At 36.8% G+C, this 26967-nt stretch overlaps 1 long non-coding RNA gene across 1 annotated transcript; it reads left to right on the forward strand.

The window, feature by feature from the left end:
- Nucleotides 1–3530: 3530 nt before the first annotated feature.
- On the forward strand, nucleotides 3531–20092 carry LOC118499264. Its single transcript, XR_004901790.1, has 3 exons — nucleotides 3531–3792; nucleotides 18329–18335; nucleotides 20045–20092. It is a non-coding gene; the product is annotated as an uncharacterized LOC118499264 (long non-coding RNA).
- The last annotated feature ends 6875 nt before the right edge of the window (nucleotides 20093–26967 follow it).

Raw genomic sequence — 26967 nt, forward strand, 5'->3', positions numbered from 1 at the left:
GGTGTGAGCCAAAGGCAGTGTGTGGCCTCTAGAAGCTGGAAAAGACCATAAGATAGTCTTCCCTAGAATATTGAGAAAGGAACACATCCCTTCCCACACCTTGGCCAAAGAACACTCTCTCAGACTTCTGGCCTTCAGAAATGTAACAATAAACTTTTGCTTTAAGCCACGGATTTTTGGTAAATTATTGCAGTAGCCGTAAAAACAAATAGAAATATCACATTTCACTTTTTCACCATTGCATCCAGACAGCTAGCACAATATAAATGCTCAATATTTGATAAATAAGAGGTGAATAAACTAATTTAATTTTGTAAGCATTACTTTTTTGGGGTTTTTTTTTGTATTTTGTTTTTTTTTGTTTTTTTGTTTTTCTCAGTTGATTCATTTGCAAATGGAATTGAACCACATGAACTTTGAAATGTCTCCGTCCACGCAGGGGTGTCCAGCCTTTTGGCATCTCTGCCCCCACAATGGAAGAAGAACTGTGTTGGGCCACACTTTAAATATATTGCTACATGTAATCACAAAAAAAATCTCAAAATATTTTAAGTAAATTTATGATTTTGTGTTGGGATGCATTCACAGCCATCCTGGGCCTCATGCGGCCTGTGGGCCATGGGTTGGACATCCCTGATGCTTGCTCACCAGCCGTCAGTGAGCACTGAACGCTGCAGATGGCTCATCAAAACACAAGAAAGACATACACAGAGACAAGCAGTTCCTGTGGGGAAGTAGGAACAGAATGGCCACTCTTTCTGGTGGGGGGAGTGCACCATTCCCCCACCAGGGGACGCTTTTTATTGGTTTCATTTGCATAACAATTCAGGTAAAAGCTCATTACTCATCGCTAGGAAGTAAGGATCAAACAATAGATAACAAAGAAGTCTGAGGGCCTATTTTGAGTCAGGGTCAAAGAGCTATAAAACTTTAAGGAACAAACTTACTTCTTCCCTGGACCCTCATCATTCAACTGAGAGCATTCTAAACAAAGCAGGTTTCACAGGATTTTAAATGTTCTTTCTTAGGCCTGATCACCCGGGGAACCCTCCCTTTTCAACACAGAGCTGCACCACCCTGTCATTGTTTCAGGCTTAGGTGGAGCAAGGGAACTAAGGCAACCAAGAGATAAGGATATTTTCTCCCAGATGATGAGGACTCAGGTTATGTCAAAGCCAAGGGGCGAGGGTCCATCACCCCCTTTTGCTGTAGCCCCCAAAGTCCTTTCTTGGGGGCCTCCCACGTGATTGTGCCTGTCTTAGATCATTCCCCCCTTGGGGAATCTTATCCATCATTGGCTAACCAACCAAGCATTGGGGTTCAATTATGAATGAAGCAGCAGAAGCAGCACTCCTGCCAGGGAGATAAGTTTTTGTCTCCTTGCTGGCTTTTGGTCCAAGGTCACTCCCTCAGCCTTAGCCTTGGTGGAGGTTACAGCTTCTGATACCAGGCAGGCGGTTCCCAACACATCCCTACCCTAGAGTTTTATAACCTCACATATTTTCTTACATATCTCATTTAATAATAAAGACAACAATTTTTTAAAAATAATGTGGCCTGGTGTGATCTTTGGAGGTCACACCACAATAGTTGCTACTGTCTGAAGAATCATTATATAGGTGCACTTAGGGACAATTAAGCACTGAAGAATATGGTCAAATATTCTTCATGGCCAAATTACATGAAATATCATTTGTATATATTTTAATGGTTCAAACTATGTGTGCCAAAGGGTTTTCTGATAGCAGTTCTGCTCAAGTCCTGAAAAGAGTTAAAAATGATACATGGCTACCATACCACCTGTGAGACTTGGGATCTACTGGTCTGAAGTAAATGGTGTCCTCAGTCTCCAAATCTCTATGTTGAAGTCCTAACTCCCAGTGTGATAGTATTCAGAAATAGGTCCTATATGAAGGTAATAAAGACTAAGTGAGATCATAAGAATGGGGCCTTAACCCAATAAGGTTGGTTTCTTTATAAAAAAGAGACATCATACTTCTCTCTTTCCAAGTGCACACAGAGAACCCTCCATGATGTGGGGGGGTGTGATCACCCAGTCAATTTAAGGACTCAACAAAACAAAGCCTGACCTCTTGAGAGCACAAAGAACTTCTACCATCATGAACTATGCAGCTCTTCCCCAAGTCTGCAGCTTGCTGGTCTACCCTGCAGATGTTGAGCTTACCAAGCTTCTATTAAGTATGTCAGCCAATTCTTTAAGATAAATCTTTCTCTCTCTCCTATTGGTTCTGTTTCTCTGGAGGACCCTAACTAATATGCTCTACACAAACAATATATTGGGTTGGCTAAAAAATCTGTATGGTTTTTTTCCATAAAATAAAAGACATTTTTCATTTTTACCAATAACTTTATTGATTTGGATATTTTGGAGTATGTCAGCTACCTCTTGTGTGGTATAATGTTGATTGTTCTCAATTAATGTCTCAATTAGATCATTATAAACTTCAACTGTCTGCCAGACCATGGAGCATCATCTAGTAAGAAATCTCCAGCATGAAACTTTCCAAATTACTTTTGACATGTTCAATTAGTCACAGTACCTTCTCCTTACAGTGCACAAATCTTTTATGTGTGTGTGTGTGTGTTTCAGCTGTGTTTTTACCTTTCTTGAAATAATAAAGCATAATATAGCAAAAATGTTTCATACTTTCTACCATTTTCAATATTAAATGACTACACAAAAATTTACCAATACTAATAAATTTAGTGCGTGCTGAAATGAGAGCTGTCACAATACAATCTAACAAAATTGTTTCAAGTATAGTTAAGGATAACTAAGTGCTGCCAGAGCCATCTGTAAAAAAAAACACAAAAAACTTTTTGGCCAACCAAACACTATTTGACAGCATTTAAACTTAGTGCTGTAACCCCCAATCATTTATTCTTAGACTCGTGCTAACAGGGCTTTATCAGGCACCTGCTAGTTTCTCTGCAGAGTGCCTCAGCTGTTTAACAGAATTTAATATGGATATCAGGTTCTCCTGACCATAGATGTACTTCCTATACTTGGGCTGCTTAAAGTTTGTAGTTAGTTATTTTGTAAATAATTATATTCTCCCCCTCTGTAAACATGGCACAATCTTATAAAAATACAGACTTCCAGTTTTCAAAATGTATATTAGTAATAACCATGAAAGAACAGTAGTGTTGGCTAAATTTTCTGTTGCTTGGCATTCATTAATTTTCTCCCTTGGCCAGTTTCTCTGGGTCTGAGGTCATTTACTCCTGATTCCATCGGTAAGACTTGCTTACTGTAATATCTTAGAGACTGTTGCTGTTTCATACCAAAGATGCACAGGAAACTATTGACTGCATCAGACTAACATCATGGTTTTAAACTCATCCTTTCTTGCCAAATAGTGCCTTAGCCATTGTGATTCATGTGTCTGAAAGATGATCCTACAGCTGCCACCAATCTTTTTTACTACAGAGGTTTAAATGTCAACACAGACTCCGGTGATAGATTTCCTCTAAGTCCAAAATTTAATAATGATTCAAAAAGTGGAGGCAAGCACCAGGCATAGATTAAACGATCCTTTCCTGGAGGGCCCCCAAACTATCAGATACAGTTTCCAATAAAATGGAAAATAGTCATAAAAGAATGTATCAAAAATGTTTCTAACCATTAAAAAAAGAGAAAAATAACACTTTTTAAAACGACTACAGTTGAAGTGAGCATCAATATTGTAGTAAATACTACTTTAAAAATAGAAATAAAGACCCCTGGTTGGTGTGGCTCAGTGGACTGAGTGCTTGCCTGTAAACCGAAGGGTCCCTGATTCGATTCCCAGTCAGGGCACATGCCTGGGTCACGAACCAGGTTCCTAATAGGGGACATGTGAGAAGCAACCACACACCGATGTTTCTCTCCCTCTCTTTCTCCCTCCCTTGTCCTCTCTAGAAATCAATAATTTAAATATTTTTTTAAAAGACTTAAAAGTAAAAATAAAGAGAGTGTTGTCTAGAAAATAAGAAATTCAAGTTATACATATGGGGAAACCTGTGTATGCTCAAATATTTTCTTTTCTTTATTTTTTTAAGATTTTATTTATTTTCAGAGAGTGTGAAACAGGCATAATTTTATACCTTTATGGAGATTTTTTTCTTTTTTTAAATGATTTTATTTATTTATTTTTAGAGAAGGGAAGGGAGGGAGAAAGAGAAGATAAGAAACATCAATGTATGGTTGCCTCTCACACACCCAGACATGTGCCCTGCCTGGGAATTAAAATAGAGACCCTTTGGTTCACAGGCTGGCACTCAATCCACTGAGCCACACCAGCCAGAGCTGCTCAAATATTTTCATTATGGAGGATGAAATGATGAACATTAACAAACACATCATTATATTCAAAAGAAAAAAGAGAAAAATAGAGTAAAACTAAAAGTAATTTTTAAAAGAGAACAGAAACAATAGATGTTAGCTGTTTGGTTTATTTTAAAAATGCAATAAACTAGCTATTTTAAAAATAAAAAACTGCCAGCTATGATAGTTAATTGGATGTGTCAACTTGACTAAGCTATGGGATTTCTGAATATTTGGTCCAGCATTATTTTAGGTGTGTTTGTGGGGGTGTGCTTAGATGTAATTAACATTTGAATTCATAGACTGAATAAACAAATTATCCTCCCTAATGTGAGCGGCCCTCATCCAATTAGTTGAACGCCTGAATTAAACAAAAAGGCTGACCCTCTACCCCCAGCAAATAAGAATTCCTCTCCGCTTGGTTGTCTTCCTTCCATTCTCTCCTGTTCCATCTGCATTATGGGCGGTGACTGGGCCTCTCCGCCTTCTGATCCACACTGGAATTATAGAATGGCCTCTCCTGAGCCTCTTTATCTTGCTGGCTACAGATCTCGGGATTTCTCAGTCTCTTTCTCTCTCTCTCTCTCTCTCTCTCTCTCTCTCTCACACACACACACACACACACACACACACACACAGATATTCTTTTGATTTTCTGTCTCTGGAGAACCTAGACTAATACTGTTTTTTATATTGAGTGGTTTTGGAAAGACAAAATTTTATGGGTGAATTTCCGCATTGATTCTGGGATTTTGGGAATTGACTCTGTAGTCTAATTAGATTTAAGAACTCTAAATGACTCTATTTCTAATAGTAGAGAGAGCACTGAGAGTCCATGGTGTAATCTAGCAATAGAAATTCACAAAATGTCTCCATTGGATACTCCTAACCAACCACTTATAAGAAACAAAAAACTGAGTGACTATATACACTTTTGAACATCTGTGGGAAAATAATGAATGTAATGAGATTGGCTGGTTGTCCCTAATGTAGCTGGACAAAGTGAAGTAAGGAAAAGATGAGTTCAGGGACTTGAATTCCCTGCTCACACATGAAAATAATAACCTGAAAGTCTCCATATGTGTCTTGAAAGAGACCTAGATCCCTTTGAATTCAGGGAAGGCCGTATCCCCCTGAGAAGAGACTTTGGTGCACTTACAAAAAATGTATACCATTAATCTTCTTCCCTTTCTTTCCCAAAAGAAGGGAGTCTTTTGCCAGTGTAACTGTTTATTGGAGAGAAGGGAATAATCAGATTGCTCAGGGACTACTAGACACTGGGTCTGAACTGACACCAGTTTCAGCAAACCTAAAACATTGCTGTGGTCCAAGATTCAGAGTGTGAGCACATATCCCTAAATAGAAGTACATCTTTTTCCATACAGGCATGAGCTGAGCGAATATTGGTAAACAGTGCAAAATCTTTGTGTTTATTTGTTTTTATAAACACCCACAGAGGAGTATGTACTCCACTCATTCAGCAAATATTTATTCATTACCTATATTATATAGTAAGGATTAAATGTATAGTATTATGAAAAACGGACATAATTTTATATCTTTGTGGAACATTTGGTCTTTTCTAAAAATGACTTTATTTATTTATTTTTAGAGAGGGGAAGGGAGGGAGGACGAGAAGGTGAGAAACACCACACCAATGTGTGGTGGCCTCTCATATGCCCAGGCATGTGCCTTGTCTGGGAATCGAACTAGTGACCCCTTGGTTCATAGGCTGGCGCTCAACCTACTGAGCCACACCAACTAGAATGGTCATTTCTAGTCTAATAGTGAAAGAGAGACAAAGAAAAGGAAAGGGTGATGGGGTTGCACTGGAGTAAGCTTTAAAGTTCAACTATTAGTGTCAGGGGCAGCAATTTGAAGTCAGCTTCTGGATTAGAGTTATCATGGTTGAACATGATGATACCAAATAGCTCAACACAAAGAAAAGTCCAACTAAAATCAGTAAAGAGCATATATCATCATTCTTCTGGGCTTAGTTCTAATGTACTTTGGAGCCTTTTGCATCTTATACATTCAAGACATGACTTTAAAAAATGTCTTTACCTATATATTTTGAATTTATTCTTTGTGTATTGTATGCTTTCTATAATCTCTAAACCAGGTGATTTGGTCTTTAATAAAAAAACAATTACTGACCTACATGATATGTGTTAGAAATGTTATTTGATTACTTTATCTTGATGGTGATTTTTTCTTTTAGTAGTAATACGGTGTGGGTGACAGTAGATAAACAACAGGAAAGAAAAATATTCTCTGGATCTCTTATTCAAGAAATTGATTTTCCCTAGGATCCTATTTAAAGTTTTATTCTTGGAATAAGCCAGCAGTATTTTATAAAGCTGATGCTGTCATACTTCAAGAAATCAATCTTACAGAGGGAAAAAAAGGACACAAAAGAAACATTATTGAATGCAAAGCTGAGTTTTACTATTGTGTTTCAGGTCAGTGGTTTTATATAATACGTGAACAAACATGGGCCCTCGTTGTCCCGTTCAGTCAGGGACAGGCCTGGCCGCTGGTGTCTGCAGGGAAAGAAGACCTGCACATGTTCTCTGATGCTAGCTGCTTAAAGCCCGGGAGGAAGTCATTCTAAAAATGTTTTATTTTTATGTGAGATTTATCAATACAATTATATTCTGTTAAAAAGAAAAGTTTTCACAAATGCTTTTGATCTCTTTCAATTGTCACTTTAAAAAGACATACGATTTTATGATTTGCTTGTCCCTATGGAATCTCTCAATTTCTAGGTACTAGAAAATCCTTTGTAAGAGCACAAGGCTTTAGGTTAGCAAATGGAAAAGAAAACTGATTTGTTGGAATTATAGATATTAAATACCATTATTCAGAACCAAAGATAACAGATACGCATCAGTAGAAAATAAATACACATGGTCAAAAGACAGTGTTTATTAGGAGACAAATTGAAAGGATATTTCTGCAAGGAAATCAAAGAAACTCTTTAGTCAGGCTTAGAAGTAAAAATCTTCAAAAAAATATCTGCTTTTAAAGAAAGAAAAATGGCGTTCAGTATTTTGATATGTGGAGAAGTTACATAGGTAAAACTACTTGTAACTCTTTAAGCACTATGCAATTTTTAAGCTTATAATAACTACAATTACAACCATATAATAAAAGATTGCTTATTAACTCCCATATTGCATAGTACTTAACAGTTTCTATTTATTTTCACTATTTTTATCTCAATGTTTCACCAAAGCAATTATTCACTGCAGGAAGTGGGGTAGGAATACTCATTTTCAATAATAAAAAAGGAGATTTTGAGGCCAGCTGCAGATTGTTCACTACCCAGACCTGCGATCATCGCTGCTGCGGGTCATGACCAAATATTTAGTTCTCATTATAAGTCACCAGTTTTGCTCACAAAAAGTACCAATGTGCATTTGCATTCTGACAAGTGGTCAGACAGCTTAGCATTTCCATTTCCAAATAAAAAGGCAAATTAAAGAAAACATTTTTTGAAGGATAAAATGCAGTAGGATATTTGCGTTGAGTATTTCTACTTTTCGGCAAGTGTGGTACCATTGCCATATTTTCAATAATCCAACTATCTCCTTCCAGTGACAAATCTGTGCTACACTTTCCAGCAGCTTGGAGTTAGACATGGTCATGTGACTTTTTTCTTAAGAATGTATAAGCAGAAATGGCATGTATGACCTTTGGGGTGTAGCACTTAAACAACAGTAGAAGCTTATTTTCTCTCTTTAAATCTCTTTCCCTTGATATGGTGACTGACAGTGGTAGAGATGATAGCTGTTCTCTCACTGTTGACTAACGAAGTGATGAGAGAAACAGTGCACCTCGTTACATGGAACATGCAGTAAAATTAACATTTGGGGGTGTGGTTATGTGAGTTTATATAGCTTTGCATAAACATCAGCACAATCAATATGTAGAATATTTCCATCACTCCCAAAATTCCCTAATGCTTTCATTTTGCAGTTACTCTCCCCTGCCCCACCCCTGACAACTCTGTTCCAGTAGTTTATCTTCTCTAGAATGTCATACAAAATGAAACCATATAATATATAACATGTAGAGACTAACTTTATTGATTCAGCATAACGTATTTCAGATTCATGCATATGTTATATGTTATTGACAGCTCATTCATTTTCATGTGGACTATGTCTTCTATCACATGAATGTACCATTGCTTCACTGATTCACTTAGCGAAGGACATTTTGATGGTTGCCATTTTTCAGTGATTAGGAATAAAGGTGGTTGGTAAAAACCTTGTCCGTCGTCTTGGGTGTGAACATAACTTTTCATTTCACTATTCTACATACTGATAAAAGTGGGATTGCTGGGTCAAATGGCAAGTGCATATGTAATTTTATTAGAAATCCTCAAACTTTTCTAGAGCAGTTGTAGAATCCTTCATTCTAAAGCATGAGCATTGTTGCTGCTCTGTCTCCTCAATAGCAATCGATATTGTCACTATGATTTCAGTGATTCAGTGATTCTAATGATTTCAGTGATTCTAATGGATGTGTAGTGATATCTCATTAGAGTATCAATTTGCATTTCTCTAATGACTTTTGAGGTTGAGCATCTTTTCAATTATTTTCCATTTGCACATCTTTTTTGGTCAAGTATCTCCTTAAGCTTTTTACCCATTTTTTTTTTTTAAATTGAGTTGTTTACTTTCTTACTGAGTTTTGAGAAATTTTATGCATTCTAGAGATGTCTTTTATTAGATATGTGATTACAAAATATTTGCCTGTGTGTAACTTATCTTCTCATTCTCTTTTCAGTGTCTTTCACAAAGTTAAGGTTTTAATTCTGGTGAAGCCTATTCCATCAACATGTTTTCTTTTAACTATTTACCCTATATTGCCATATCTAAGGCTCCTTTGCTTAACCCAAAGTTATAAAGATTTTCACCCATGTTTTCTTCTACAATTTTATAGATAGTTTTATGTTTTAAATATATCTAAAGTAATTGGAAGAAAAACAGAAAGTGGGTGAACATTTTGAGAAATGGATGGATAGCTCTCAGCCAGTGACCAAAAGCTAAATTAGGGAATGACGTGAAGATTTTGATTTCATATGTAAATCTAGATTAGAGGACATCAGTATTCCAACTGCTAAAACAGACTTGCATTCTCTCTTCCTACCAGTCCTTCTAAGTGCAAATTAGTGTAAAATCCCATCAAATAGAAACTTTGAGTGTCTTTCTCCCTCTTTCTCCTCCTTCCCTCCTTATCTGCCCCTTGTCACAGTGAAGAGATAACAAAGAAAGCAAATTTACCACTTTTAATATTTTTATTGATTAACACCATCTGAAAACAGAACAGTGTGTTATTTATCCTCAAGGGAGTGGAGAAAAGAGATATGACTAAGAGGCCTGGCTGGCATCCCCTCTAATAGAAAAAAGAGAAATGTGGAATAATTATAGGCAAAAAAAAAAAAAAAAGCCAGACAGGCAGAGCAGATCTGTGGTAAATGATTAGTAAAACCTCTTGCAGAGAAGGAGGTTGAGAGGGAGAGAGAGAGAGAGAGAGAAATCTAAGTCATTTATTTTTACTAGCATGTTTTAGGTGTCAGCCTGCTTCACTTATACCACTCCTACATTATGAGTCATATGATCAACTAAAAGGAAAGACCAGCTTCTGTGAAACTCTAGTTTCTTCACCCTGAGTTTGCTTTAGCTCAGCTTCTAATCTCCAGTGAAACACACAGGGACACAATGTCAGAAGTGGTGTATGACTGTGTATTAGAGAATTTGAGTTCTAGAGCTACTGTGTGACCATGGTCTAATCATTCCAATGCCCTATGGGTCTAATTTAGTACCAACCTGGTGTTAATTTTTTGTATTTTGATTCTTCATGAAATTTTCTCCATATTTATTTATTTTACTTTTAATTATTACTATACATATTTGCACTTTCTGAAAGATCTCAAGTGCCTTGATGAATAAATAATGTCTTCAATTTTTTTCACACTTCCGCTGCCTAATACATTTAATAACTTCTAGCCCAATTAAAACAAACACAGTTGAAATACAAGAAGAGTGATTTGGGACAGAAAATCCACCTGTCAATATTGTATTTTTGAATTTAAACTATGTCTCTTCTTTCTTTGGGAGAAAATGGTTGTAGTATAGATATTGTCATTCTGAACACATATGGTCATCTGCTGAAATTTTGTAAGAGCCAGTCATGTAAATTTACACAGCTCACATATGTGGAATTTGGAGGATGGGGCAGTGCACGGTTTGCACACACAAACAAGGCATGGCAGGTTTGTGACACGAGTTTCCTAGTGTGCAGAGAGGAGGAAGCACTGGGATACAAGGCATGCACAAGTGACTTCCAAAAGGATTTTGGTCAGGGGGAGGCTAGTGTCTTTTCTAATCCATGTGGAATACTTAGGACAGTTTTAAATTAAGGACTTAAAAAATGTCTTTAGCTGGGTCTTCCAGTGCATAGAAATGCCTTCTTTTTACCAGAGGGAGACATCTTTCTTCTACTCCAGACATCAATTTGACAGAACGTTAACTTTTATAGATAAAACTAATTTGCATTCAGAACCAAACTCATGAAATGTCAGATCGTTTTGAAAGCAAACAAGAATTAATGGCTACTACATTTGAAGGCTGATATAAAAGCACATAGTTGTTAAAATACACTGAAGTTCATTATCTAAAGGAGTCTTCTGTGTCTACTCTAGCCCCTTCTCTGATGGCTGGGTATACTTTCAGGTCAAGATGAAAGTGCCTAGTTTTCCAAAGACTGTGCCATCATCCCAATCCTTCTATATTATTTTACGAGGGACGTGGAACAATGCCCTTTCCTCAGAGACACCCACACCCTATCCTTGCAACTTATAAATGTGTTACCTTACATGCTCCAAGAGATTTTGAAATATGATTAAGTTTACTGACCGTGAAATGGGAAAATATCCAGAATTTCTATGTGGACCCGATATAATTATATAACTTGTTAAAAACAGAGGGCCTTCTTTGACTTTGATAGAGATGTGAGATAGAAGAAAGATCAGAGAAATTCAGGTTTGCTGGCTCTGAAGATGGGACAAGGAGCCCGGGAACCAAGGACAGGAGGCTTCGAGAATCAGGAAAGTGCAAGGGCATGAAGCCTCACTTAGCGTCTTCAGAGAGGAAGCAGCCCTCCTACCACGGGTTTGGCCCAGTGAGGCCCCTGTCAGATCTCGGACACACAGAACTGTGCTACATTGTGCTATTTAAGCTGCTAAGTTTGTGATGGATACCTTCTTAAAGAAAAGCATTTCTAAGGGTGTTGCCTCTTTTTCCTGGCTTTTTTTTTTTTTTACAATAAAAATAAATGTCCTATATTTTAAAAATACCACACATGCATATTCTATGTTGATAAATTAAGAAGTTCCATATTACATTACAAAATATACTTTCCTCATGATACATTTAAGAATCCCCCTGAATAATTTCAAATATAATGTTATTTAGGATAGAATGTAGTTATGTGGATTTTTTCAGTACCTCAGATGTTGTATAGATAAATACACCAGTAAGTTTGTTCATATGAAGGTTTCCTTACATTTGGACATAACTGTCATGCACTAGCTTTTTGTCTAAAAGATGATGACAGAAGATACTTGTGGACTTGGGTATTTTTTAAAAGATTTTATTTATTTATTTTAGAGAGATGGGGAACAGAGGGAGAAAGAGAGGGAGTGAAACATCAACGTATGGTTGCCTCTAGCACACCCCATACTGGGAGTATGGCTTGCAACCCAGGCATGTGCCCTGACTGGGAATCAAACTGGCGATGCTTTGGTTCACAGGCCTGCATTCAATCCACTGAGCTACACCAGCCAGGGCTGGGTATTTGACACTCAATTCATTTGACTATTCTGAGAAACTCCTAAGTCACTACAGTGATTGGTAGTTTTGATGAGGCATCAGTTAGACCTATAAATGCCAAGAGGTGATGTGGTAGCAGTTGCCACTCAGCCAGCAGATGACCATGTGGTAACAACACTTTCTGAATGCAAGACTCATTTTGTGTCAAGGCTTTGTCCTTTATGAAAACCTAGACACAAGCCCACATGTGCACACACACTCGGCCGAGTCTTTCCATTATATTTGAGGTCCTCAGCGAAGGCTACTTTTGTCTTGAATTAGGAAATACTTTTCATTTATTCTCAGTGTTATCTTCAGTAATGTTTTCACCTAAAGATGTAGATATGTCTATTCAAACTGTGATAATTAGTATATGCCTAATTTTAATTACTAATTCTCTTTGTCTTGTATTTGGCATTGTTTTCTGTAGCACACCATGCTGTGAAGTACATTCACACTGAGTTAATTCCTTCTCTTCACATTAACATTGAAGAAAGGCACAGGAGCATGTAATTTCACATAAGGACTATAAGTGCCAGAAGTTAAAGCAACTTGCTTTCACTTACATAGCTCACTTAACTAAAGTGATTTCTTACCATTAAGACAAATAACCCAAACTCTGTGTAAGAGGAACAGAAGTCAATGATCTTTTATTCAATAAAATTGTTCTCCTCTCATCGATTTTTGCTCATGGCATATTTCTAGCTACAAACGTAAAATATTTTAATATGGATATCCAAGGAATATGTCAACGTACATAAGAATTACACAGTAAGATCAAGCAATACATTCAAAGTCATAAAAATTAAATCACATTATATTTAGAGTCATACAACCCAACATTATGGTCTTTTATAATTATTTCTTTTTCCCTTTACTTATATTGTTTACTCTATTGGAGCTGTCCCCACTTTTTCCCCCTTAGCCCACCTTCCCCCAGACCCCAGGCCATCACCACACTGTTGTCCAAGTCCATGGGTCATGCATACAGGTTCTTCCACTAATCCCTTCACTTTCTGTCCTCCAGTTCCCCCTCCCCACTCCCTTTTGACAGCTGTTGGTCTATTCCATGTATCTATGCCTCTGTTCCCTTTTTTTTGTTAGTTTATTTTGTTCATTAGATTCCACATGTAAGTGAGACAATATGGTATTTGTCTTTCACTGACTGGTTTATTTCAATAATTTCTAATGAAAATATAAAGCTTCAAATCTAAGAGTGAAATATTAATTTATAGGAAAACATTTTGTTTTTGTTTTCCTTCTCCATCTGTCACTTCAGCAGAATAGACAAACCTAACACATAATTCAGTGTACTTTAAACTCTCCTTACCTTAGTCTCACTTTTGGGAAGGCTAGTCAAATATGCAGCTCAATGTGGAAAGCTTCTTTTTTTAAATGTGGAAGAAAACACCAGAAATTATTATCGTTTAATTTGAGTAAATTGAATTTGGAGCTGAATTTCTTTTGTAGACACTTAACAGATGCTTACAGAAGATAACTAGACTTGACATTTAGACTTTAATTCATTCTGAAAGATCCATCCTAGATAAAAATATATATTTTATATAAATACACAGGTTTTATCTTTAAAAAATGCATCAGAAATAATCTCAATTTTCATATCTAGAATGATCATATAAGACAATTAATTTTCTTATCTGCTTACTCTGATTTCACATTTCTTAGCAATTCAAAAGAAAAAAAGCCACAACAACAATATGTTATTATGAATAGCTATTATGAATAGTATAGAATGAAAATGTTCTTTAAAAAATCATATTTTCATGGAATCATAAATTTTTTATCGGACATTTTTAGTAATGAACTTTACATCAAATCTCTCAAGGAACCTTGGTAATAAACAGGGCTGTGGTGAGGGAGAAATGAGGTCTGCATTCACTTCACCTGCAGGATGTAGAGTATAACCAATAACTCAGCACTTAAGATAAATATGTTAAGGATGTGTTTTTAAAAATCAGATTTAACGCAATAAAATAAATGATGAGCAAAGTATTTAACTTTTAAATAAAAATATGACCCAGAACCTGCATGACTCAGCTCTATTCTATTCCTGCCCTAATAAAAATATGCATTTGCTGATTGTTTTAAAGCAAGCATTCAAAATGAATTGGAAACTTTGAATTCCAACCATTAAATGCCATTAACAAGGCATACCATTAAAAGTCATTATAATTTATGGTAACAGAAAGAGGTTTTGACAATTTTGTATCTATCAATTCTAAGATTAGAGAAATAGAGATTTTATTAAATGTAATAAAATCTATTTATTATTATCTTTGGCTTCTTCTTCATTATTTACTCACGTAAAAATAGTCATGTGCATGATTTACTTACATTTTTTAATATACAGCTTATTCACAAACTAGATATTTATATTATAACTGATTATTGACTAATTTTTACTTGATTAACTGCTGTTTTGGGCTTTGCATGAAGAATCATAAGTTTATATGCTGAGAACCAGCTGGAATTTCAACCACTAAACAATCAATAAACATCCAATAAATCTAGTTATATCATTTAGAGGAGTAGCTGATGTTACTCTGAAACTGGGATAGGAGTTGGTAGAATCACTTAGTAAAACTAAGCCAGGCACATTTTGATCATTTTCATTTCCAATGAAACATTGACTATATATTGCTTTTAAAATCCAATCAGCTACTATTTTTGTGCCATTGCACAGTAAATTTGGTCTTTTGACAAAAATACTACAGTTTGTTTAAAATCTTGAGTTACCTAGGTAAAACTGCATTTAGAATTGCTTAAAAGCAGAAAGCAGCAGATTTAAGGAATAAAAGAGCCCAGGTTGGGAATATGCTAAATATGGCAGGCTCAATTTAGTAAAAAATAGAGTTTCTAATGAAAATCAGAGATAGCAGAAATAACTTAACTGAAAGCAGACAGTTGCCATAGTAACGAGATACATTTACTCTTGTGTTGATTGAAAGGACATATCTCAGAACTAACACAGGCTACAAAGGATAGATATCTTAGGGAATCTTTCTTTTCTCCAACTTTTCTGTCCTATTGAATGATGGGGAAACTATAGGTCAGAGTGGGCATGAAGATGTTATAAATGAGAAAATTCTTCTTAAGCCCAGCTATTATTAGCAGAAGATGACTCAGAAACTATGTAGTCTAGTCGATGGGGCAAATACTTAGTCAAAATGTAAAAATTGAGCTAAGATGGAAAATAGATTTCATCTTGAGTTTCATCCATAATTGATGTAGCTGTGAATGCCTGAAGTGGTACTACAGCCAGGTACCCTGGATTCAGCACTTAAAAAAAAAGTGCAGTTAAGAGACATCTCACCAGTTCTGAGAGACAAAATTGTAAGCATTCCTGTTTTCTGCTTTTGGAACATGAACCAGCAAGGCACTCAAGGATCAAAAGTTTTTTTCAGTTCAAAAAAGTGGCAAAGCAGAAGTAATGCCATATGTAAGTTTCTAAAACCTCAACCAACATAGTGTAATCTATAACCAGCACTTCTAACCTGGACCCATTGATAATCAAGTACCAGCAAACAAAGACACAAACAAAAGAAATTCTGATTTTTGTAGAAAGGGAAAAAGCATACAAAATATGCTGACTTGGGCTATCCTAATGTATTAGCTACAAAATCAATTGTTCCTATTTTGAGTGTATACCTGTGAAAATTTTAAAAAATATTTTTTCTTTGTGTTATCTATTACAAATACATTTAGTAAGTTATAATATTTTTAATTGTTTAATTTGATTGGAATGTTGACTTGTTCCTAAATCTGCTCATCAGAAGACAGAAAGGCCCAAAACAAGTAAATGAGTAAACTACATTCTACTAAAAACAATTATTATTTTCCAGAAGAATTTTAGACTCTGGGGAGACTGAACATGCTGTATGCATTTTTTAGGATATTTTGTAGTAAGCATATTTGTATTGATTAGGAACTAAGAAATAATATTTATTTGGAAAGATGGTGTAATAATGGTTTTCAAATATTGTTACATCTTTCCTTCTATAAAAAAAAGAGTCTATGTAAACTATGAGATATAGAACCCATTAAAGGACAGCTACACTAGTTGAATCAGGGATGGAGCACTGGGTACCTCAAATGCTCGGGTTCTTTCGCTGCCACCACCATCCCACCCCACCTCGCAACAGCCTCTCAGTAGGCTTTGTGGTATCCCTCGTGATGAGAATCATTGAGAACCAGTTTATGTAGGAGTTATGGCAAATTTTTCTCTATATACAGGTCAGAATTTATTCACAAAAATTGCTTTTATTCGTACATGTTTAAACTTCAGTCACCTTCAAAGTACTCTCCATTTAATGAACGCACCTAGCCAGATGTTTTTTCCACTGCTCAAAACAGTTTTTGAACTTGTCAATTTTGATACCTTTTTGTGCTTCTGCTGTTTTTTTGTTTCACCTCTTAGATTTCAGCAAAACATTTTCCTTTAAGGACTTTTTTCATCTAGGGACACACAAAAAAAGTTGTTCAGGGTGAGATTGGGTAAATAGGGAGGGTGGGGCATGGAAGTCATGCTGTTTTTCCTCAAAAACTGCTAAACTCTCAGCCAGTATCCCCATAAATCACTCATCATCAAATGATCAAACACACTGAAAGAGCCTTAAAAAAATCACTGAAGCCAAACGCAGTGTCTCAGAACCATGCTAGTCAGTACACTGATACACATGGGATCCTAGAACACTCACCTAGCTAGGAAGTCTGTACTACAAGGGGACTACACTCCAGAAGATAATTACAGGGTTTTTGGGCCCCTGCTTCATATAATAACCAGGGATATTAAACTCCAATAATGACTTCTTTTTAACATCAAGAGAGAAAAGAATTAAGAATAAACACACCAAAAATAGGTCTCTGGTAGATATTGTGTAGACATTAACACAACTCAAAGTAGGAAGATTCATTAAAAGGCTAAAATATTAATACAAGGAAGAAATGGTTGTGATCTAAATCATTGTAATGACAACGTTGGGTGAGATTGAGGGAAGATAGGAGAATGGATAGGTACAAAAATATTTGGATATAAGATTTAGAGCAGGGGTGTCAAACTTACCAGGGGCCACATCAGCCTTGCAGTTACCTTCAAAGGGCTGAATGTAATTTCAACTCCTTAACAGTTAAGGTATAGTTACATTTATACAGTCCTAAAATTACATTTGGCCCTTTGAAGGCAACCATGAGGCTGATGTGGCCCCCAGTGAAAATGAGTTTGACACCCCTGATTTAGAGGATTAAAGGGTTGGAATGCTTTACTGGCTGTGGGAAAGAAAAGAGAGAGGACAGAACAAAGGAGACTGGATCTTTTGACTTGGCAGTGGGGCTAGAGTGATACTGTTCACAGTATAGTAGAGTCAGGCAGAGTTACCTCAGTTGACACATGCTGTTTTGGGGGTACCTGAGGACCTTTAAGTAGAGATGTTGATTAGACAGAATTACAGGTTTACAAATCAGGAAAGGGCTGGATGTGTCTATGTCTATATCCAAATCAAATCAACAAAACAGACAAGCAAATAAAATAGAACCAGAAACATGGAAACAAAGAACAAACTGACAGTAACCAGAGGGGAGAGAAGAGAGGGATAACAGAGGAAAGAAGGGGAAGGGTCATCAAGGAACATGGACAATGACAACCCTGGGGGAGGATTGAATGTGGGAGGTGAGAGTGGGTAAGGGCAGACAGAGTAATGAGGGGAAAATGAGGACAACTATAATTGTACATTAATAATAATAAAACAAATCTATATCTGTCTACATATGCTGTATATGGCTCATTGTGTCCATGAACATTGGTGAGATCAAGCTGAATGTAAAGATAGAAACTGAAAAAGGAAGAAAAGGAGAGAAAAAGAGAGGGACATAAAAGAAGGAGATTTTCAGAAGAACATTAAGTGAAAAACATAGGGAAAAAAGATCATTCAGAAGAATAAAATAGTGATCACATATTTTCCTCCAGGGCTATTTTTACTCCACTGAATATCCTTTAAAAACTTCAGCTTTGCCTTGGCTCAGTGGACTGAGTGTTGGCCTGTGAACCAAAAGGTCACTGGTTCAACTCCTAGTTCGGTCATATGCCTGGGCTGTGGGCCAGGTCCCCAGTATGGGAAGCAAAAAGAGGCAACCACACATTGATGCTTCTCTTCTTCTCTTTCTCCCACCCTTCCCCTCTGTTTAAAAATAAATAAATAAAATCTTTAACAAATAAAAATAAATAAATAAAAACTTCAGCTTTACTACTAAGTATTAAAAATCCAAAGAGCATAGCTATAGTATTTACCTGTGCGACTGTCAAGAACAAAAAACAATAATTGGAACCTGCAGTTCAGTTTTCTGGAAAGCTAGGGTTATAGCTCCCTTTGTAGATATTCTAGATTGAGAAATAATTTAGCCCTGTTTTGACTGGCAAATGAGTTAGGAAATTGTAATGCACACTGATTTGTGTTCTGAAGTTGTAACTCAAAATTCAAAAGTTGTTACTGCTAGGGTAGAATAGAATCACATAATGGCCTTTAATTAATTTATAAAGATAATTTAAAATTAGAAAAACTAACCTCGACAGTATCTGTTAGCCAAGAAAAAAAACTTTGTCTTGGAAAAGAATCTAGCAAGAAATAAATTAATTAAAATCTGAGTTCTACATATCAAAGCAATTCTATATGGCCAAAGTTATAATCAGAGGAAAATTGATGACTGTTCACATAGGTTTAAAGGACAGTGAGAAAGCAAATAAACATCAAATACAGGATTCTGGGAATAATATTTGCAAGAGAAAATGAAAAGAAAATGTAAAAAACTCATAAAGTTTAAAATCTGTTAAAATTGTGTTGAGTAAAATGGGCCATAAGTGTTTCGGGGATAGGGATTTCCTACAGTGCGCCAGAACAGCCCTTCCCAGCCATCTGCCTCACGTTCTCGAACCCTGTTCAAATGGCCTCTATGCAGGTAATATGAATATTTGGTATTGCTAATCTTACAGATTACAAAACTGAGGTTAATAGACACAAAGGTTTCACATGAAGGAAACAATGCAGCAAGAATTTGCGAACTGACGTGTCAGATACAGCAGCTGTGATCTTTTCACTTATGATGATGGCCTTCATCCAAGACTTTTGCTAAAATAAAAATCTGTATTATTCCCCTTCTTACTATCCTCTAATTTATAATTTACTTTTTTGTTGTTGTTATGGCATTATTTATGGGTTTCCAGGATCAAGTAAGGCAAGTGAAAAATACTCAACAGAACTGCTGATTGAAGGGCTGTGAATGACTCATGCCCCTATGATGTCATTTTATAGAGTTCACCAAAGGCCACCACTTCCATTGTTTGGAAATAATCTAGCATTAGAAGATTCTTTTATTTATTGTGCTTTAGTTTACATAATATAATGTGTTTATTGATCATACTCTTATTGGCACGAAGTTGCTGTAAGAGCCCTTCAATTTTCAAACATATCTTAAAGGTTCCTTTTAAATGTGGCTGCATAGTTTGCACTTAACCTCTATACCTGTGTTTTTCTTTCAATTTCCATAACTAACTTTCAGTTTTCTCTATTAGGTAATTTTTTTGTTTTTTAGTCTTACTGACTTTTATTTATATATTATAACCGTTTTTTTTCTCTATTGTCTCATAAAATTTTTGAATCCAAAATGAAACAAATATTTCGATAGATAATTTTTCTACAAGTCACTTTTTCAGTAACTGGAATAAGGCATGCTGACAGAAAATGTGCTCTAAAAGACATACCATTTAGCCCTGGTTGGCGTAGCTCAGTGGATTGAGTGCGGGCTGTGAACCAAAGTGTTGCAGGTTTGATTCCCAGTCAGGGCACATGCCTGGGTTGCAGGCCATGGTCCCCAGCAACCGCACATTGATGTTTCTCTCTCTCCCTCTTTCTCCCTCCCTTCCTTCTCTAAAAAATAAATAAATAAAATGTTAAAAAAAAGACATACCATTTAAATGAGATATCATCACCTATTAGTGGTATCTCTAGTGACCTGTCTCTTGGGATATAGCAAATGTCAGCAGATTAATACATATGTTTTCCCTGTGTTAAAATTTTATTTTACACATATATATCTGTACATTGTACCTTCTAACATATGTGATATTGCAATATTTTGCAGATGAATAAATTGAGACTCAGAAATGTCATGTATATTGCCCAAGATCAACAGCTAAAAAATGACAAAATAACAATTCCAGCCAGATTTACTGGCTCCATAGTTTTCATGTCTTTTACTACATAAATATTTAAGGTATGTGTACACAGACTGTTACTATCTCACTTTTAGAGGTTAACATATTAGTTCGTCTTCCATTTTTGTGTGATAAGAATGTCCTGAGTTTCAAATTATTTGTAAAAACAGCAAAAAAAAAAAAATAGAGTAACTGCTCTTGGAAAGAAAAATAGCAGGCACATATTTACCTTATCAGTCCTTTATAAGAAAATAATTGCACAGCACAGAGAGATATAGTAGGTCACCTCACAAAAGGACAGCATTTACAAGAGACCATGGCATGATAAGGACAGTGATATTATGAGCTTGTGACTGTTGTCATCCATCATATTGGGAATACAAATAAGGATGAGTTTTAGAAAAAGGGTATGTGCAGGCAAAGCTGGGTTTACATTATAAAGGCTTGCTGAAGCTTTTCATTGGACTTTTCTCTGGAAGTATTTTTTTTCTCATCAAAAGTAATGAAACAAAAACTCAGCATCATCAGGGCAAGTGGAAATGACTCAGGTCTAGCAACAGAGGAAGGACATCATTTCTGTAATCAAATAGAAATCTCATGAGCATCATGAAAGTAACTACAGCAGCTGCCTTTGACTATTGCCAAAGAGACACATGCTCTTTGAACAGCCCCTTCCACTGCCGGCACCTGAAGCCCAATGGAGCACTATTGTCATGCCAGTCCACTTATATTTTATCATTTTACTCATAGCCACATTTTACTCAAGCTAGTGAGGCTTCCATGGAAATTAAGTGCCATGTGTTCCCATTAGACTTTCACCAGCAGCTGCATCCTGTGTGAAATGATTTAGTCGAAGGATCTGACCTAGGTCTCACTGAAAACATCCCCTCCTTAGTCATCTAAATGTCACTGTCCTAAAAGACAAACATCTCAGTTTTCCATACTTAAAAAAAATCAATTCTAACCTGTAGCCACTAGCCGTAAGAAGTGTTTACAAGTAACATTTAAAAATATATCATAAATGACATCTAAGAAGTAGTACTTATCAAGGAAAATATTAAACCCTGTGCTTCCCACGTGCATTCACTGCTATTGCTTCAATGAGAACAAACACTTAGCAGGAAAGTCCCAAACTGTGTTGTTTTAATAGGGAGCCCAGAAAATTTAAACATGAAAGTTTAGCCCAATTTTCTACATTGTGTTTATAAAATGAATTCATAGTTCTTTCACTTATATGTACATTAACTTTGTGATTTTTTTCTCCAAACTTATAGAATAGGTAACAGAAATACACAGTGGCAAATTAAGTTGTCCAAGACCATACAGTAAGTGGCAAATTCTATATTCAGTTCCAGTCACTCTGACCCAAACACTTTATTTTTCATCAACAATTTCACCATTGAATGCTAATATTAGACCAAAAGAGGCCCACATTTTGTTCAGTGTGCCATACAATGGATAAACAAAGTACTTCATTTTTGGCTTGGTATCCCTGTTACTTTCTTTAACAGTTGACTTAGTACTAACTGATATTCTATTTATTGGATCATTGGTCAGGTAGGCAGTGATTATTCAATTTCCCCTCCTAAGTATGTTTGGCTTGGGATATGAGGTAAGTAAGGGTTATAGGAAACTGAGCTGGGTGACAAAATGCTTCAGAAATGATGTTGAAACAACCCAGGGTGGAGTCAAGAAAAATGGAAAAACTACAGTTGAGAAAAAAAAACAGAAATCCAGGTGGAAAGACAAGCCAAAATACCAAACCGAATGCTTTGTATTTGAATTTGGAAACCAAGTGCCAGATTATATGATGGAAAACAGACACAAAACTTAAGTAAACAACAATGAGCTACCACTCTATGACTATTAAAATGGCTATAAAATTCAGAAGACTGTCAAAAACAAATTCAGATGAGGATGTGAAGCAAGAGGAACTCTAATTTGTTGTTTATGAGAATGTAAAGTGGTAAAGACATTTTGGAAGTTTGGTCGTTTCCTTATAAAACTCAACATATGCTTACCATAACAATCCAGGAATCATGCTTTTTGGTATCTTATGTGCCAAGCTTATCAGGAGTTGAAAACTTATGTCCACATAAAAACTTTCACATGGATGCTTTTATAGCAGTTTTATTCATAATTGCCAAAATTTGTAAGCAACCAATATGCACTTCAGTAGATAAATGGATAAATGAACTGTGATACATACAGACAATGAAATAATATTCATCACTAGAAAGGAATGAGCTATTGAACTATGAAAAGACATGGAAGAAGCTTAAACACATATTACTAAGTAAGGGAATGCCATCTGAAAAGTTGACACATTGTGATTCCAACTCTATGACATTCTGAGAAAGACAAAACCTTGGAGATGTAAAGAGGTCGATTGTTGCCAGAGGCTGGGGAGAGGGAGGGCTAAAGAGACAGAGCACGAAGAATTGTTAGGGCAATAAAAATATTCTACATCATACCATAATGATGGATACATGTCATTTTCTAATATATTGTCCAAACCTGCAGAACATACACCACCAAGAGTGAACTACAATGTAATCTATGGACTTTGGATGGCGGTGATATGTCAGTGCAGGTTCATCATTTGTAACAAATGTACCACTTTGGGGGGAAGTGTGTTGATAATGCGGGAGACTGTGGAGGCAGGAGGTAATCCGAAAAGGTCCGTATCTCCCACTCAATTTTCCTGTGAACCTAATACTGCTTCAAAAAGGAAAGTTTACTTTCAAAACAAACAAAAAAAAACCACAACTATATGTAAATTTGGGTAGGATATTTTCTGTAGTATCAGTGTAGTTGCCGGGACATTTTCTGGGGTACTCTAGTGTCACGGCCGCTGGCCTGCAGTGACCACGGAACGCTGCAGATGGCTTGTCAAAACACAAGAAAAACATACATACAGACAACCAAGTCCTGTGGGGAAATAAGGATGGAACGGCCACTCTCTCTAGTGGGGAGCACCATGGCCACCCTCCCTAGGGGAGAGCACCCTGAGTTGCCGCCTGAGTAAGCTTTTATTAAGAATACAGATACAGTTTGTGGATTACAGTCTGTCAGGGAAAATTAAAAGGAATAGATAACTTTCAAAGGTGCTAGTAGATCTCCTGCAGTGATTCTGGGCAGAGTTTGGAGTTTTATCACTACAGGACCTAAAAGGCTAGTCTGGTTTCCTGCCCATGCCTTCATATTCTAATTCAATAGCATCCTCCAGCAAGCAGATCTCACAGGATCTTGCATATTCTACATCCCAGGCCTGATTACCCTGGGGTCCACCAACTGTGGTCTGGACTGCACCACCCCTGTTATTTCCCTAGGCCTGAGTCGGGCAGAGGAGACAAAGGCAGCCAGGAGACTTGGATCTCTCACAACTAAGAACAAGGACTCAGGTTTTGACAAAGCCAAGCGGGGAGGGGTTGATGTCCATCGCCCCTTCATTTCCACAGCCCCCCAAGTCTTTCCCTGAGGCCTCCACATGATCATGCCTGTCTTAGGCGATTCCCTCCTTGGGAAATCTTACCTGTCATTGGCTACCTGATCAAGCATTGGAGGCCAGGCACTGAACAGGCAGCGTTCATGCCAGGGAAATAAGTTTTGTCTCCTTAGTGCCCCCTGGTTTAGAGGTCTCTCACTCAGCCTAAGTCTCAGGGAGTTACAGCTTCCTGAGACCAGGCAGGACAGACCCCAACACTCTAGAGCTTGTCTTTTAGTAGAAGAAGAACTAGTAATGTTCCACGTCCACTTGTTCAGTTCACAGCTAGAAAAACCTTTGTAAGTAATCTAGTGTAATCTTTTTTTTCTCACTTTTTTTTTCTCAAACTATAAGAGAAAGTTCTTTAGAAAGTCACAGAGGTAGAAAAAATGAGCCACCTGGGCTCAGTGGGCTCAGGAAACAAGCTAAAAAGGCAAAAGAAGGGCCCTTAAAACCTAAGAGAAAGAAAACAAAGATATATGTGCCTGGGAGAAGGAGAATAGGAAGTGTGGGCCAAAGAGTGAAGTGGATGGGGGAAAGGTCAAGGCAACAGAGAGAAAGAGAGAGAGAGAGAGAGAGAGAGAGGCTGCACTGACTATTTTGTCTTCCGGGGTTTTACTTGGAAGTCTCAGGGGAAGATATCAATAGAATATTCATCAGCCTTCTAGGTGTGTGTGTCCCCTCAGGGTCACGGTTTCCACTGACTGGTCAGTGCCAGAGCAAGGAGATACTTGTCATCACAACTGGTCCTGATGTCAGCTATGGGGTCCCTCTGTTTCATCTTGCTGCTTTTCTGGGCCTGGAGCTGAAACACAAATGAGGCTTAGATGCTATCTCTAGGGCTTAATGATTAAGAGGGTTTGTATTGGAGTCATACAAGGCTATTCTCTGTCCCCTTGTTCATCCTGTATGGGGGTCTACCATATGAAAGGGGTGGAAAGGTCAGGACAGAGTCTGAGCCACGTGACCAGGGATATAAAAAGTCAGAGGGTCTAACCACACAACTAGCAATACACTAAGATAGGAAAGGTCACCCTTGGAGTGAGGCCCAACCTTACATTTGTCTTTTGCTAGGCACCCATGGCTTTTTGTCCTGGTGACTTTATGTACCTGGCCTATTGTTCCTACTCTGCTCATGTCTGTCTAACTGCCTTCTATATCATTCCCCATCAAGGATCCTTGGCTCTGAATTCTTTAAGGGAAAGAGGCAAAGGATCCCTTCTGTAGCAGCTTCCTGCTGAAGAGAGATGAAGTTTTCCTTCAGAGCCAGACGATCCTTGCTCTCTGTAAGTGAGATGAAGAGGCCTGGGCACAGAAGGAGGTTGCAATGGTGTCTCAAGTCCATAGCAAGCAGTATTCCAAGAGTAAAAGTAGGGAGGGCTGTGACCTGGTAGAGACAAACTGTGTTACAAATCTAGGTATTATTGGGGCAAAGTTGGAATGATAAGAATTATGGTGGATGGTAAAGCTCAGAAAAAAATGTTTTAGTGAAGAATAATTCATCTCATAAGACTAAGTTCAGGCATTGACCATAATAATCAAGAAACTCACAAAGGTGTCTGACCAATATTTTCGAGTGCAATAAATGGGTTACTTGTCACATTATATATGTGAATTATCTATGTATAATAACTTTGAACAACTTAGATATCAATTTTAGCCCTACCACTTCCAAGCTCTGGTATCTTTATACTCTCTAAGCCTATGTTTTTTATCACTTAATTTTTTTAAAAAAGTCTCTCAGTATTTTATGATTGTTGATTGGGGGTTTAACGTATTTAAGTGATATTAATTTTTATTATATGCAGCTCATGTTAGAAAGTGTTATTAGCTATTATTGTTGTTATTGCTATTAGCAGAAACTTGAACTGTTTTTTTTATCTTCACCTGAGGACATTTTTTATTGCTTTGAGAGAGAAAATAAGGGAGGGAGGGGGAGAGAGACACAGAGAGAGAAATATTGATTGGCTACCTTCTCATATGCACACAGACCAAGGATCAAACCCGTAACCTGGGTATGAGTATGTGTCCTGACCAGGAATTGAACCCATGATCCTTCAGTCTATTAGATGATACTCCAACCAACTGAGCCTTACCAACCAGGGAAAATATATTAGCAGAACCCTTAGATTTTTTCTGAGCTATGAATACCTGGAACGGCTAGCAGACTCCATTCATGCCTTCCTTTTCTTTCTTTGTTTTTTTTTTTTCTACCAGTGTTATAAAGGGCACAGTAAAGAAATCACCAGATAGCACAAAAATAAAGCTATTTTGTGTTTATCCTCCCTTCAGAAAGAACTATTGAAATATTGGTTCCTGTGCTGCCTGATACACCGTGAAGTCATTCACTGCTCTTTGGGATTATAAGACTTGGTGATGTGTTGCCTTTTCTGAATATAACTTTCCTGAGAGAGTAGCTGCAACATGGCCATCTGTTTGGGTATCGTGGGGAAGATATATTTTAGAAGTCTATCTTTCTTTTCCCCTATTTCTCAACACGGACATTTCTAAGCTCATAAAACAATGTTTTAAAGTGTTTTTCTCAGAGCATCCAAATCAAGAGAACAATGGATTTAGAGCCAGGAGACCCAGTTTCTATTCCAGGCTCAGTCACTAATGAGTTCTGTGACTTTGGGAGAGTCATTTAATTTCTCCTGCCCTTAATTTCTTATTTTAGACAACAAAGAATTTGAACCATATTTTTTAAACACCCCGTTAAGTATAATTGCCTAAACTTTTTTGCCATGTTTGAAATTAAATTCTTGTATTATTTTATGTTTTTTTTTTCTGTTCTCTCCCTGATATGTTATATCTATAACATCCTATGCCTATATTATGTCTCTTTCACTTTTGATTCATTCAATGATTGAGGGCCTGCCTTTAATAGTGTTCTAGGTGTTAGAAAAACAATAGTAAACTAAAAAGTATATCCATCTTTATGAATCTTGCAGTCTGATGGGAGAAATAAACATGAATCACACAGACACTCATAATGCGATTCTGAAAAATTCATAAAAGCATAAAATTCAGTGATATGAGATTAAAG

The sequence above is a fragment of the Phyllostomus discolor genome, chromosome 1 (assembly GCF_004126475.2).
Source record: "Phyllostomus discolor isolate MPI-MPIP mPhyDis1 chromosome 1, mPhyDis1.pri.v3, whole genome shotgun sequence".
Lineage (NCBI taxonomy): Eukaryota > Metazoa > Chordata > Mammalia > Chiroptera > Phyllostomidae > Phyllostomus > Phyllostomus discolor.